The sequence below is a fragment of the Aedes aegypti genome, chromosome 3 (genome assembly GCF_002204515.2).
Source record: "Aedes aegypti strain LVP_AGWG chromosome 3, AaegL5.0 Primary Assembly, whole genome shotgun sequence".
Taxonomy (NCBI): Eukaryota; Metazoa; Arthropoda; class Insecta; order Diptera; family Culicidae; genus Aedes; species Aedes aegypti.
In genome coordinates this window covers 24,023,145-24,038,271 of record NC_035109.1, presented here as the reverse complement: position 1 = coordinate 24,038,271, position 15,127 = coordinate 24,023,145, and the positions used below count along the sequence as shown (strand labels likewise).

Below are 15,127 nucleotides of genomic sequence, written 5' to 3'. Positions count from 1 at the left end.
CCAACGAAAAATCGAAGGCACGGGTCCAAACAAGGATCGTAAAGGGATCAATAGTAGAAAAAATAGTACTGAAAAGTACTGTTTTAGTAACACTGAAAAGTACCGTTTTTAATTTTAGCACTGAAAAGTACTGTTTTTGTAGCACTGAAAAGTACTGTTTTATTGCTTTAGGTAGTTTTTAAGAAAATTTCCAAGAGCAGAGAGAATTCGTGTACGCACAGCACGAAGGTACGATGCGCACTGTTTGTTTGCTTCATCTTTCATCAATACCTAAGCCGCATTTACATACTCTGATGCACTCTTTGTACGAAAAGCTAGTAAAGCATATTGTCTTTCGATCTATAATGATAAACTTACCAAAAATTTCAGTTTTGCACTGTTATTATGAAATGAGAGCTAAAGAAAAGAGAATCTCTCATTGCTACTTACGTCGTTTAGAAAAGTTCAGCGAGATTAGTGGTGATAATCAGGCTTGATAATACTCCTCAAAATCATCAGAATTTGTTGACAGAGGCAAAGCTATTTTTGTGAGGAAGTGAAAAAATATTAAGCAGAGAGGCAACGAAAAATAAGTGAGGAAAATGCGGCATAACACAGGAAAATTCCATCAAAAAGGATTGCTTTCACAACTCTGCGAGGCCTGTTTTGTTTGGACGGGTCGCTCTAGTGTTCTTTCCAAGTGTGAGTAAAGGTGATCATAGCAGTGAAAGATAAAGAAAGCACCAGAAAAAACAATCCTTGCATTTCGTTGCACTCTCACTCGAATCGGTTTGTCCAAGAAAGATTATCAACAGACTACAGAAACTCCTCTGCGATGCAAAAATGAGGTTATTTTGAAGTTTTTCTGAGGTGTAAAAATTGACCTCAAAATTCACACCATCATTCGCCCACCTAGCTCGCTGTGATCCACGCCTTTTTGTACCAACCGGATCCGAAGCGAACACCATCTTTGCAGGGTTACTGTCTGGCATTCTTGCAACATGCCCTGCCCATCGTATCTTTCCAGGCCACCTTCTAGATACTGGGTTCGCCGTAGAGTTGGGCGAGCTCGTGGTTTATCCTTCGGCACCACACATCGTTTTCCTACACACCGCCAAATATCGTCCTAAGCACCCGGCGTTCGAAGACTCATAGTGCTTGCAAGTCCTTCTCGAGAATCGTCCACGTTTCATGCACGTAGAGGACTACCGCCCTTATGAGCGTTTTGTGCATGGTACATTTGATGCGGGTGTGAATCATTTTTACCGCAGCTTCTTGTGTAGGCGCGGCTTCCACTGTTGATGCACTTCCGTTCAAACTTTCGCTGCCTCGCGTTCCAGGCGGGTGTACAGGTCTGCCACGTTTTCAAATCGATAATGTCCATAATGAGCCTCCCGGGAAAGCTGTTGTCGTCCATGATTTTCCACAGCTCTAAGCGATCGATATTATCGTCTTAAGGGGGATAGGATCCGTCATTGATTTCGGAATTTTCAAAAGCAGTTTTTTCGTTCAAAATCAAAAAACAAATTACAGGAAAATGTGTTCACTGTATTTTCATCTCCAACCGAAACACAGTGAACACATTTTCATCGAATAATTTTTAGTTTTGAACAGAAAAACTGCTTTTGAATTTTCGATGATGACGATGATTACGATGACGGAGCGTTGAGCGTTAAAATCGGGTAATACTCATACTGCAAGCAAAACATTAAATATCATGAACCGGCACATGTTTACACAAAAAATATACAACTTCAGAAGACTATCTTTCGTGAATGGCATAAGCTTTTGCGCGACCCATTTTTGGGGTGCGTATAAAAACACTTGACAAGTCTCCAGTTCGATTGCAATGACATTGACAGTAAATTTGGAATCAAGTCTGTCAAATAAAAAAAATAAGTAAAAAAAAGTAAAAAAAAAAAATCCAATTGGAACACTTCGGCTCTTTGTTTACAGTCTCTTGAGCCCTGGAAAAGAAAATATCTTAGAACAGTGGTCCTCTACCTAATTGTTAATGCGGGCCACATTAATACTTTTGAAGCATGTCTAGGGTTGCAAAACTCATTTAGATTCTTTTAACGACTTTCATTGAAATTGCAATTGTTTTTCTTTTCTATGAACTCTGATTTTAGAGTTTGAAGAACTTCATAACCAAAACAATCCAGAGATAATTAAACAGGGTAAAATCTAGGTTTACATACATTTTTTAGAGATTTCTTGATATTATACAGTTTAGATTTCCAATTGGTCGGTGATTATTCAGACTGGACCAAGTACGTTTCAGTGGTTTCTAGGAAACTAGCTCAAAGCATTCGAAATATCAGAATATTTGCATTATTTTCTGTAATATTGGAACTTATCTGTACGATAAGAGGTCTGTATCAATATAGCATCGTAAGAACAAATTTTGTCGAAGTGATTAACATATCTTTACAAGGCCAATATCATGTACCGTCAACGTACCAGTACCCGGTCATGTTCCAATAACCCGCTCACGAGCATAAAAAGTGAGGTATAATTTGAGTACATACACAAAACAATATCCACAGTATGGTTCAATTTGTCGATTTGAACAGTATAGCGGCTATAGTTTTCGAATTTAGTTAGTGCAAACTTATATTTTTTCAGTGTGAGCGGGCTACTGGAACATGAGCGGATACTGGTGCACTGATGGTAGTCGGAATACCGACCAATTCATCCCTGAATTTATGCAATTATCCAACATGGGATTATGCTGACAAAGTTGCAAGATTATTTGAATATAAACCCTGTCATCAACAAGTTACACTATGTTGATTAATATTCAAATTCAAATATGTTGATTAATATTCAAATTCAGTTTGTAGGTCTTTTCACGGGCCGCTTTGTGGTGATCACTGTCTTTGAAGGTTACTTTTTTAACCCTTCTATCGGTAGATCTATTTTTTATCTCAATAAAATATTCAAACAGCGATAACTTTTGTTCTTCGATATTTTTGCACCAATTTTACACAAACTCTGAACTCTCTCCTATTTTGAGAGTCAATCATAGGTCATATGGTTTTGAAGATGTTCAGGTGTTCCTTGGGGGACCGACATTCCCCATATAAAAATTCTTTGGCCGTTGTTTCGTTTTAATTCAGTTTATCCAAAACCTAAAATGTGGACTTTTCAATGTCAGGTTATGAGGAGCTTCTCTGAAAAAATCATACAAACCAGTTGAGTTGTCGTCAAGAAATCTGAAAATTACAAAATGTTTTTTCAAGTTTTCAAGATTTTTATACGACTAAATTGGTGCCAGAAACAAAAATGTTCATTACTCCAAAACGGTTGCACCACTTGGCTTCAGTTTTTCACAACAGACTCTCATTGAGGTATTGTTTCGAACAGCAAATACCCAAACAAGAGAAAAAAAAGTATAGCCTAAGATTTTTACGTGGGTTATAGTAAATAGTCGATCCCCCAGAAATTCGAAATATCTCCGGATCCAGATGACCAATGATCAATATCGACACAGATTCTTAAAATAAAAGAGCTGTGAAGAAATGGTACAAAAACATAGAAAAACAAAAAAGTTATTGCTGTTTGAAATTTTTTTGTGGTGAAAAAATGGAGCTGCCTGTGGTAGGGTTAAATATGGCCCTTGGTGTTGTCCACATATTACGTCTTAGTCGGCTAGGACAGCGGTCCTCAGCTTATATGCTTATGCGGGCCACTTAGGTGTTTTCTAAACATAGCGCGGGCCACAACGTGTTTGAGATTTTTTTTTATTTTCAATGAGAATGCAAAAATATGAATCTTTTTCTATTAACATAAGTTTTGTGGTCCTTCGGTTATCTCTTGTAAAAGAAGGTCTTGACCAAAACAATACAGATGGTATGGTCCCATAAAAACAAAATCAGACTCCTAATTAATACGGGTTGGAGATATATCTAGGCCCCCTGAAATCCTTCCTTAAATTTGAATACTTATGAACCTTGAAGAATACACTGCTTTAAAGGAACTAAAATTTTATCAATAAACCGATAGGCAGATTTTTCGCGAAGCGAGGAAATTTATGGGCACTTGAAGTTAATTTTAAACTCTTGGCTTATCTAAGATTTTTTTATTCGAGATATATTAAAGACATACGGTCTCAGACAGATTTCTAGTTATCCCTAGGTTTGATAATACTCCGCAGCATGACCAGAGTTTGTAAGCATGCTCTAAACTAGTCTGCTGTAAAAGATAGAAAATATACTGAGCAGAGAGGCAATAAAAAATGAGCGAGGTAGACGCGACACAAAACACAACGGAGGAAAATTCCATAAAAAAGAGTGAATTCTGCGAGGCCTGTTTTGTTTGGACGAGTCACTTAAGAGTTATCTTAAAGTGTCAGTAAAGGTGAGCATAGAAACCTCATTTTTGCATCGAATAGGAGCTTCTAATCTAATCTAATCTAATCTAAGCGCTTGCACAGCCAATATTGAAAAGCATCCTGGAAATACCTGAATTTATTCAGGTATTTTCTTGTCAGCATTAATATTTGCAGAATATCAACGATATGATACAAATATTAAAATGGCCAGGCCCACTGTGCAGATTTTAGGGTTGAAGATGATTGATAAAAATCATGACGATCAGGTTATTCACGCATAAATAAACGGATAGCCAAAACATTTTCAATTCAGAAAGGAAGAAACGGGGACAACCGTACCAACCGTTTCGATTCAGGGTTATAGGTAAAATCGTTGGGAGCGGCGTGGCTAAGAAAGTTGATGCACACTCCATTGTTGTTCTCCTGGGCTGGGACATAGGCATTTCTTCCTCATGTCCTGGCCTTACAGCCTTGGTTTAAGCGCCTTTACTCGCTCTCTGAAATGAGATGAAAATTTATTTTGCCCCTTTCCCGTTATACAGAAATTGAAACTATAAATTAAAATAAATGTGCAAATATGCAAAACAATTATTAATATAAGAAATAAAGTTTTAATTGGAAATCTCTCACCAAGTTCCTTAAGTAGCTTCCACAATCTGAAGGCATTGGTGCAGCTTCAGAAGCCTTCTGATGAAGTTTAAACTGCAGCACCAGCAGCTGAACCTTTCTTGATTATTTCAGTCACTTCTGTCGTTAACTTCAATACTAAATTCAAACTCCCCAAGGAACTGCAAACGCGAGCCTTCGTAATCTTCAGGGAAGTCAGCACCAAACTTCAGTCCATCCGCTCATCCGCGATAAACACTTCCGAACAAAGAAAATTTTTCGTCCACTATTTACTTTCCGAATCACAATCGGCCTAAATTCACTAAATTATCATAATGAGCAGAAAAAAAACGCGAGCGAAAATTTTTGACGTCCTTATCTACGCGCGGGTTACTACGATCTCTCTTTGCATCGAATAGGAGCTTCTGTCACTTAACTGATTATTCCTGAGCTGATAAATACAGCCGATATTCCATAAATTCCTAATGAAATCCTACAGGAAAATTTTTCATATAATAATGATCAACTTTCGAAAACATAGTTGCAAAGTTAAAAGAATATAAGCCTCATTATTTCTTTTATGTAACACGCGGGCCACTTCACATTAACATTCAAAATGGCTTCGCGGGCCGCACAAAACCTTTACGAGGGCCGCATGCGGCCCGCGGGCCGCAATTTGGTGACCACTGGGCTAGGAGAAGCAGTTTACCTAGGTTACTTTTGCTACATTTGTTGTGGTATATGTACTGGCCCTTCCCCGAAGAAAAACCGTAAGGTGGTTCCGAGGAGATAAGGGTCTGAGGCCAAGGGTAATTTCGGTGCACTATGTACACCACTTGAGCAATTCAGCGAGTGCATGGGATTGTTTTAGTGGGTCGTCGTGGGTGCGGGACTCCCGACAATCCCTTAGTTACCTTATCAGGCCTCTGTTTGCAGATTTCCCCCATGTAAAAAAAACTAAAACTATTACTATAAAAAACTATTACGTCACGCTTCAAGTAAGGGTAGATTGCAGCGTTACGGCCTTTTTTTTTTTGTTTTTTACAAGGGGGAAATCTGCAAACAGATCCCCTGAGAAGATAACTCAGGGAATGCGGGGATGACGCACCAACGACGACCCGCTAAAACCAGCCTATGCACTGTGCATGAGCAATTCATTTAGAATTGCTCAAGTGGTGAACAGTGCATCGACATGACCCTTGGACTCAGACCCTCATCTCCCCGGAACCACCTTACGGTATTTCTTCGGGAAGGGACCAGTGCATATAGCACAACACGTGTAGCAGAAGTAGCCTAGGCAAACTGCTTCTCCTAGCCGACTTAAACAATGTTACAAGGGACCAGCCTCGGCAGGGCTAATCCTCTGCAGCCAACTCTTGGTCGGCGCGCCATAGACGCTGCAATTCTAACATAATGTGAGTGACAGCCGTGGTTACTGCATTCCAGCACTCGGCATCCGCACACATTCTCTCTATAATATTGTCGGGGGACGTGTCCCCTCCGCATGTAGTGAGCATGCGACCTCTCACAACAATGAAACGGGGGCAATCGAACACGACATGCTCCGCTGTTTCCTCTACACCAGCACAATTGGGGCACGCAGGAGATTCTGAGTGCCCGAACCTATGCAGGTACTGTCTATAGCAACCATGTCCTGACAGAAACTGCGTCAGGTGGAAGTTCACTTCCCCATGGCTTCTACCATACCAATCTGACACATTTGGTATTAGTCGATGGGTCCATCTACCCTTAGTGGAGTTATCCCATTCCTGCTGCCAGCTTCTGAGCGTTTCCTCTTTACACGTGTCGCGGACTCCTCTGGTACCCCTTTGGTTGAAGCATTGAACATCTTCCTTGATGATGAGCCCGATGGGCGTCATCCCGGCTATGATGCACACGGCCTCTTTAGATACCGTCCGGTATGCACTTGCTACTCTTAAGCACATTATCCTGTACGTGCTTTCCAACCGCTTTAGGTTTCTGTTCGTTCTAAGCGCTTTTGACCAGATTGGTCCTCCCCAGACAACCAAAATGTACGTATAACGAAATCACCTGGAGGCTTTGTATGTGCAACATTTCACTTATAAGATGTCGCGAAAAGGCCTTCTACGTACAAAAGTGGAGGCGATATGCGTGCATACATTATGTGATGAATAATAACATACAATGCGAGTGTATAAATTTTCTACCGAACTAACCTGTGATCTTATCCGACTTAACTTATGATAACAAATGTTGATTTGACAGCTGCTACGGAGTGATCCGATTTTGTTTGTACGAGTGTACGAGACGAAACAAAATGTACAAGTGAACTCATAAAAAAAGTGTTTTATGCGAGGAAGGTCATCAATCTGACGAGTTTATCCACGGTGTTTTGCGGATTTGATGTAATTAGTATGAATAAACGAGTTGGAACGTGAACTTTCATGCGATTTCTGGTTGTCTGGGTCCATACCTTAGTATGGATAGCGCCACGCTTGCCAGCAGCTTGCGTTTGCTGGCAATTACAGCAGAGCTGTTAGACATCATCCTCGAAAGCGCCGCTATAGCCGTAGATGCCCTTTTACAGGCATATTCAACGTGGCTAGCGAAGCTCAGCTTGTCATCGATCATTACCCCAAGATGTCTAAGGGATCGCTTGGACTCTATGGTGCAATCACCTACCGAGATAAGCGCCCGTTGCTCGGACCTGCGGTTGTTGACCACCACCACCTCAGTCTTGTGACGGGCCAGTCCTAGTTTCCTAGACTTCATCCACTCCTCAACCAGGGAAATAGAGTGCGCTGCTGTCAACTCTACTTCCTCCATCGATTCACCATAGACCACTAGGGTGATATCGTCGGCGAAGCCAACAATCTTAACACTCGTCGGAAGGGGCAGCCTCAGTACGTCATCGTACATCGCATTCCATAACAGCGGGCCCAGGATTGAACCTTGAGGTACTCCCGCGGTAATTCGAACACTTTTCTGCCCCTCCTCTGTGTCATACAGTAGAATCCTACCATCAAAATAGCTTTCTAGAAGCTTACACAACTGCACCGGTACCTTGAGGCGGTGAAGCGCGTGTGCTATTGCTTCCCAGCTTGCGCTGTTGAACGCATTCTTCACATCCAGAGTGACAACCGCGCAGTAACGGATGCCGCTCCTTTTATGCTCGATTGCCACCTCAGCTGTTTGAACGACCGACTGGATGGCGTCCAGAGTAGATTTACCTTTTCTGAATCCAAACTGGTTGTTGGACAGGCCGTCCGCACTCTCCGTATACGGTACTAGTCTGTTGAGAATCAACCTCTCCAATAACTTGCCCGTCGTATCTAGTAGACAGATAGGTCTATACGCCGACGGGTCACCTGGTGGTTTCCCCGCCTTTGGTAGTAGCACCAATTTCTGTCGCTTCCATACATCCGGGAAGATTCCTTGATCAATGCAGCGTTGCATCGTGGTTCTGAACATGTCCGGATCCGTGTTCACTGCCGCTTTTAAGGCAACATTCGGGATACCATCAGGTCCCGGTGCCTTGTTTGACGCGAATGATTTCACGACTTCTGCCAGCTCTTCGTTCGTCACTCTCGCCACTTCTTCTCCTTCATCTGCCGCATACGGCGCTGGGGGCCATGGGCTTATGGGATGGTGCGGGAAGAGTACATCGATTATCGATCGCAGCAACTCGGGCGATTTCTCTTGGGGCGCTATGGCTCCTTTGGTCTTAGCCATTACCACTCTGTAGGCGTCACCCCATGGACTAGAATTGGCACTCTCGCATAGACTTTCAAAGCATGCCCGTTTTCGACTCTTGATTTCCTTTTTGAGAGCCAACTTTGCCTCTCTGAATGCTGCACCGCGTTCCTCTCTTTGTGCTTCTGTGCGTGCGCGTTGCATTCTTCGTCTAGCCCGAAGGCAGATTGCTCGAAGATTTGCAATTGATTCGCACCACCAATACACTGGCGGCCTGTTCTCTCTAGGAGGGGCTTTTCTCGGCATGGAAGCATCACACGCTCGTGATATCACAGCAACTAGCTCTTCACCGTTTAGGTCCAGAGTGTTTCGTTCGCGCCTCAGGGCTTCAGTGAATACTTCGCCGTCGAAGCGCGCTGTTTTCCATCCTCGGGCTTGGGTCGAGTTACATCGCGCTGCCTTCTGCCCGCCTGGTATTATACTATAGCGAATCGATTGATGATCGCTATGAGTATAACCGTCATCGACGCGCCAGTTCATGGTACCTAAAAGGTTAGGACTACAAAACGTCACGTCGATGATCGATTCTGCACCATTTCTGCGGAAGGTACTCACTGTACCCACATTTGCCAGCTCTACATTTAGTGCGGCCAGGGATTCCAACAATAGCTGGCCTCTTTGATTGGTGCAGCGGCTACCCCACTCCACTGCCCATGCATTAAAGTCGCCAGCTATCACTACTGGCTGCCGATTAGCTAGTTCGGCCATCATCCTGTCAACCATGTGGGAAAATTCCTCAATCGACCACCTTGGGGGCGCGTAACAACTGCAATAGAACACGCCGTTGATTTTTGCTATCGCAAAACCGTCATTTGAGCTAGAGACTACTTCTTGGATTGGGTATCGTCCTGTCGTCCCTATAGCTGCTAGCTGTTGAGACCTATCCGCCACCCAGTTCCCGTTGTTGGCTGGTATGCGGTATGGGTCCGATAATAACACCACGTCAGTCTTGGTTTCCGAGACTGACTGCCAAAGCAGCTGCTGGGCTGCATCACAGTGGTTTAAATTTAACTGTGTAACTTCCGTTTTGGCTGCTTTGATACTCCGCTTGTGCCCGGACATTTGGGTCCGCCCGTTAAGTGTCCGTTGTCTGCTCTGTCGACACATATTAGGCACTTAGCGATTTGCTTACAATCGCTTGCCCTATGGCCTTCAGCGCCGCATTTTCTGCACATCTTACTTCTGTCGGGACCATTGCAATTCCACGACTTATGGCCCTTCCCGAAACACTTGAAGCAAACTTCAGGAGGCTGTTGTATACTCAGCCGGCAAACCGACCAGCCTACCTTGAGTATGCCCAAGTTCTTCGCTTTGTTGGCCTCTGCGACCGGCAGCCTGATCGCCGCCACCTGGGTGCCCTGCGGGCCCTTTCTAAGGTGGATGGCTTTACTGGCTACGTCGATGTCACCCTGCTCTTTGAGGGCAGCCGAGACCTCCGCTGCATCGGTGACCTCATCCAGATTTTTACACTGGAGAGTCGCTTCAGCAGTAAGGGATCTTACATCAACCTCGTCACCAAGTACTTCTTGTGCCAGTTGCTTATAGACTGCACCCTTTTCCTTGGCGTCCTTCTTTAAGACTAGGATCATTTCACCAATCCTAGTTCGCCTTATGCTTCGCACGTCTGCGCCCAATGGCGATAGCTTCTCTGTGCTTCGCATCGCCTTCAGAACCTCGGCGTATTTTGCTTCCTCCGTTTTGATAACGAGGGCTTCGCCTAAATTCCTACGTTTCGCTGTTTTCGGTTTAGCGCTCTCCTTGGGCTCCGTTTTCGATTTCCTCTGTTTTTTTCTTATTTCCAACTCGTATCCACGGGTTGCTGTTGCCTTGCGCCCGTGGTTCCTGTGGATGCACTGCCTGGTTCCGGTTAACCCGTGGCTCCTTTTTCTTGGCTTTCTTGGCCTTAGGCTTGGTGTTGGCCTCTCCTTTGTTGCCATGTCCTCTTGATCGCGGTGCTTGGCTCGTGCCAGCTTTTCCGCTCTGGAGGACGGCCGCGTAGGTCACTTTTCCCTTAGCAACCATACGTCTTTTCGCCACGTATTCATCCCCGGAAGCTTCCCTCTTCCGCATCGCATATCGAATAATATCATCAGATATATTCGCGTTGCCTGTGAAGGAAAACACTTCGGTCTGACACGACCTAGTGTCTTTTTGGCCTTCTACCTTGCCAAGTTGTTCCTTGGCTTTCTCGTAGTCCTGCTTTGCAGCTAGGACTGATTGTCGCAATTTCAGTAGACTTGTTTTCAAGTCTTTGCTGATATTTGTTTTGCTCTTAACATACTCGATGATGACATCAAGTTGCTCAGCAGCTACCTGCATTTTAGGGAGGTACTCCCTATTGCGATCCATGGCCTCGATTAGTCCCGGGCCATCGGTCACCACACATGTTGCACTGGAGCGGCCAGTGCCTGCCGTCGTCACAGTATCTAGGCTTTTGCCCACACTGTTTTCAATAAAGTTGGTCGCCTCCTTCCTTGGCGGGAACCTTAGCCGGTTACTGATAGGTCCAGAAGCCTCTCCTTCACATTCCGCTAGTTGTTTGTTTTGGTTGATCATCTCTTATGGGTCCCCCTAAGAGCCGCTATCCATCTCCGCTGGAATAGTCGCCTTTATAATCCCATGGTTATCTATGCAAGCAGGGAGGCCATGCTAGGGTTGACATAGTCCTTTATGGGGTACTATGTTCAGAGCCGGATCGGCGCAGGTCAGGTAATGGCATCTGAGCCTACTCCCGCCCAGTTGGAACAACCAGGCGACGGATTTGGAACGTACTCTAAGGCCTGCCACGGTTTTACGGGACGGGGGCAGCCTGCGCCATTAACCCACTCGCCGTTTCGGGCCAGTGTCACCCGACCCTACTAAGGGAGTAGAATGTCGCCGCTGTCAGCCTCAAAGCATATTATCCAGTACATATACCGTTACTTGTCCTTTGTCGTGCGCTGCCAGTATACATAATTGGGGCCGTACTGGCGTTGGTCCCAATGTGCTCGAAGCACTCCTACTCGTAATTCCATGCCTTGTCCGTTTGTATCGCGACCAGTATGCCATAATCAGGATCTCACTGGTATCAATCCTGATGTGCCGGTTGGCACTCCTGTTAGTTTGGGCTATGGTACTTTAAGCGGCACCGGTCGCTGTGACAGAGTTGCATTCGGATTTTTGTGGTTTTTATGAAGGTTCATCAGAGCCCACTGCGAACTTCACCACATCCTGGGCAACTCCCCAACTCGCAGAGGTCCTGGGGGGGGGAAAGCGTTACGGCCTATACAAACATATGAGAATTTCATGCAAAAGCATTTCATACAAAAGATAGATCTTGATTTTATATTGACACATGTATTGAGTTGATCGGTATTCCAAACGATATGTTTTTTTTTTTTGAATTATGGTAAAGATGGTATCAGTGAAATTAAAACAAAATCCACGTGCTCAGGTGGGATTCGAACTCACGACTCTTGCATGCTAGACGAGTGCTTTACTAACTAAGCTACTAACCCACTTGGTGACCTAATAACTCGAAAGGTTGCAAGTTTCGAATTCATTTGACCGAATGGGTCGTTTGGCCAAATGCCATTTGCAGGACTGTTACAAAAACTTCGAAAACTTATCCGCGAAAATCGCGACTACCAAAACTCGATCCGTGGCTGAAGGCACCAATCCGCGACAAAAAATATACTCAAAAATTCAAATCTAGGATTCCTGCTCCAATGGTAGTGGAAGTACCAGTAGTTTAAGATAAAAAAAAACGACATATGCTATTCTCCGTCCAGAAGAATACTTTTAGTCCAGTCGATTTGCAAAATATCAGCTTAACGTAATCCAAATGTCGTATTAAAAATAAGTTTCCTCAAAGATTTAACTTAGTTTGCCACAGTAGTTACTGTCGTGTTGCATTAGTGGTTCAACTAATGAAAGTAATGTTACAAATAGATGAATTGAATTAAAAAAAGACATAGAGATGATCTGCATGCACCATTTGAAAGTATTCAATTGCTTCTACGAGGAGAAAAAAATAAATCTATGTGTAAATCAAATATTTTGTTCGAAACCGAAGTACCAAGTGCCTCAAGCAATATCATGTACATAATTATTTTTTTCTTTTTTTTTCTTTTAGATGTTTGAATCTTTTGTTAAACATAAAAGTTCAACTATGGGACTCTTGATGAGACTTTTTGTTATTTTGTTCTCAGGTTATCCACTATTTGTAGCGGAAACCCAAATGAAATTTTTGCTCTTGTTCGGATGGAATCAAACATTGACCATGGTACGGCACGCCATGCAAGAGGTCAAAGTTTGCAGAATGTTATAAAGAGTTAATCAATTATCTCAGGTAACAGTGGCCTCCTAATGGCCATGTAGTAAATTTTAAGAGTCTCAGAAAGGTGATCTGATGTGACACGTCAGAATTCAAAAAAATCTATAGTGAATAAAAAAAATCGGTTGGTTAAGACAACATCGAGAAAGCAATTGACCATATCCGCATAATGAAATTTTTTTTCATAAATTTAATGTACTAAATTCGTGTATTTAGTCGAACTAAGCATAATATGGACGAATTATTAAAATTGTCACAGTTTTTATATCTTTTAGATGTGTCTTTGGTTTTGTAAGGTAATGTTGGTCATTTAGTAATTTAAGAGCAGTTTTTATGGTAATGGCTCCATTTCATTTTCCTACATTTGTCTACATGATTTTTCATGTCATAAGGATGATAATATAATAAATTATTCCATTAGTGCCTGTAGGCCATTTAATCGGGAAGCGTAAAAAAAAGTTTTAAATTAAATTTGTAACATTTTAAGAATTGTTTATACTATGGATATTTTAACAATCGGTAAAAAGATCAAGATGGCTCTCTATATGTAAAGAATTTTGTACATTCCACACAAAGCTTCTAGTGATAATTTTCTTGTGCTTATTATTAGGTGGAGGGATGTCTCACATAAATACGTTTTGCGTAATTATATGGGCGGACGATTGGCATAAAGAGAAATATATACCGTCTTTAAAATGCTACATGTTCCTGTATGAAACTGCTCTATGTGAAACGTCCTTATTCGAATCGTCTTTATGCGAATTGGGACACCTCCTAATTATTAAATGTTGTCAAATAGAAGCATAAGAAAGATTGTGCTACTTTTCCCGAATGCCAGTTCCCCGAATGACCCGTTTCCCCGAAAAGTGGCTGCAGTTCAAATAGATGCCTCAGTGACAGGATGGTGAATTAGAAAGCACGGTAAGCAATCAAAAGAAAGAGGTATTTGGTCATTCTTGACTATACACATGTTGCCAAAAATGCTGAGGACGGTAAAACTCGTAAGAACCGCGAATCAAATAAAGAAGGGTGTATATCAGATGACCAGTACGTTCACTACCCTGAAATGTATGTAGGTATGACTAGTATGAGTGCAAACATCAATTTCGGGGAAATGGGCTATTGGGGGAAACGGGACATTCGGGGAACTGGAGTTCCGGGGAACGACGTTCGGGGAAAAGTAGCACACTCATAAGAAATAGTAAATTTCAATACAAATTTCCGTTCGTTCTTTACATGAGGACCACGGTCACGGTGTTTATTTTTCTAAACTGTTTGGTTTCAAAAATACTGAAGCGACAACTTTGTTTAATTATGGTAAAACGCTCGATAAATCATAAGAGTATTGCCACATTAAGGATTTTTGACTTTCACCAGGAAATTAAATGAACTAGGATTCAATAATTTAAGAATAAGGCAGAAACAGCTCTACAGTTTCAGACTTCCAAGATTGACATTGAAAAATGTACAAAATAGAAATTTGGTGACCACACTATGAGCTGGAAGCTCTGCTTTTCCAATATACAGAATCACAATTATTGCAAAATTGAATTGCGTAATTCAAAACTAATGAATTGAATTGTCTGTCTGTTGTACGTAACTTTCAAGGCATGATTTGACAAATCCGCGATTTTCGTGACAGTTTTTCATTCACTCGCGAGTTTCGCGTCTGACGGTAAAAATCCGCTACGACTGTTGTAACAGCTCTGCATTTGGCCGAATTATGAACTTACAAATAGTTTAGTTACCAACAACACTGAAGTATAGGGCTCATAAGTGCGACCCTAGAGACCAAAGATATTCTCTTCTTTCAACGTAGGGCAGTTTTTTCGAGCAACACACTTCTTATAATTAATAGTGTCAAAGCAACTAATATTTTACTTTTGAATTTTGGAAGTCACAAGTAGTTCTATCAAGATAAAAAAATCGAGAAAATTTCCTACCCGAAAATATCAGCGACCGGAGAGGTTAAAACCCGCTACACTTAGCATAGTATTTCTAAATAGCTACACCTTTACCGCTACGCTATTTTTGCCCCTTCCAGTAGTTCAAAACAAAGTTCAAAATCTCCTGCCGGATCCAGCGAATTCGATTACAGTGAACACGGTGGAACCCTTCGATTCCCCACTAGAATCTAAATATTAACTTTAAAATAA

At 42.4% G+C, this 15,127-nt stretch overlaps 1 protein-coding gene across 1 annotated transcript in view; it reads right to left on the bottom strand.

Moving 5' to 3' along the window:
• The window catches only part of LOC5576657 (G patch domain and KOW motifs-containing protein), a 117,569-nt gene that overhangs the window by 22,276 nt on the left and 80,166 nt on the right, over positions 1–15,127 (bottom strand). The window lies entirely within an intron of this gene.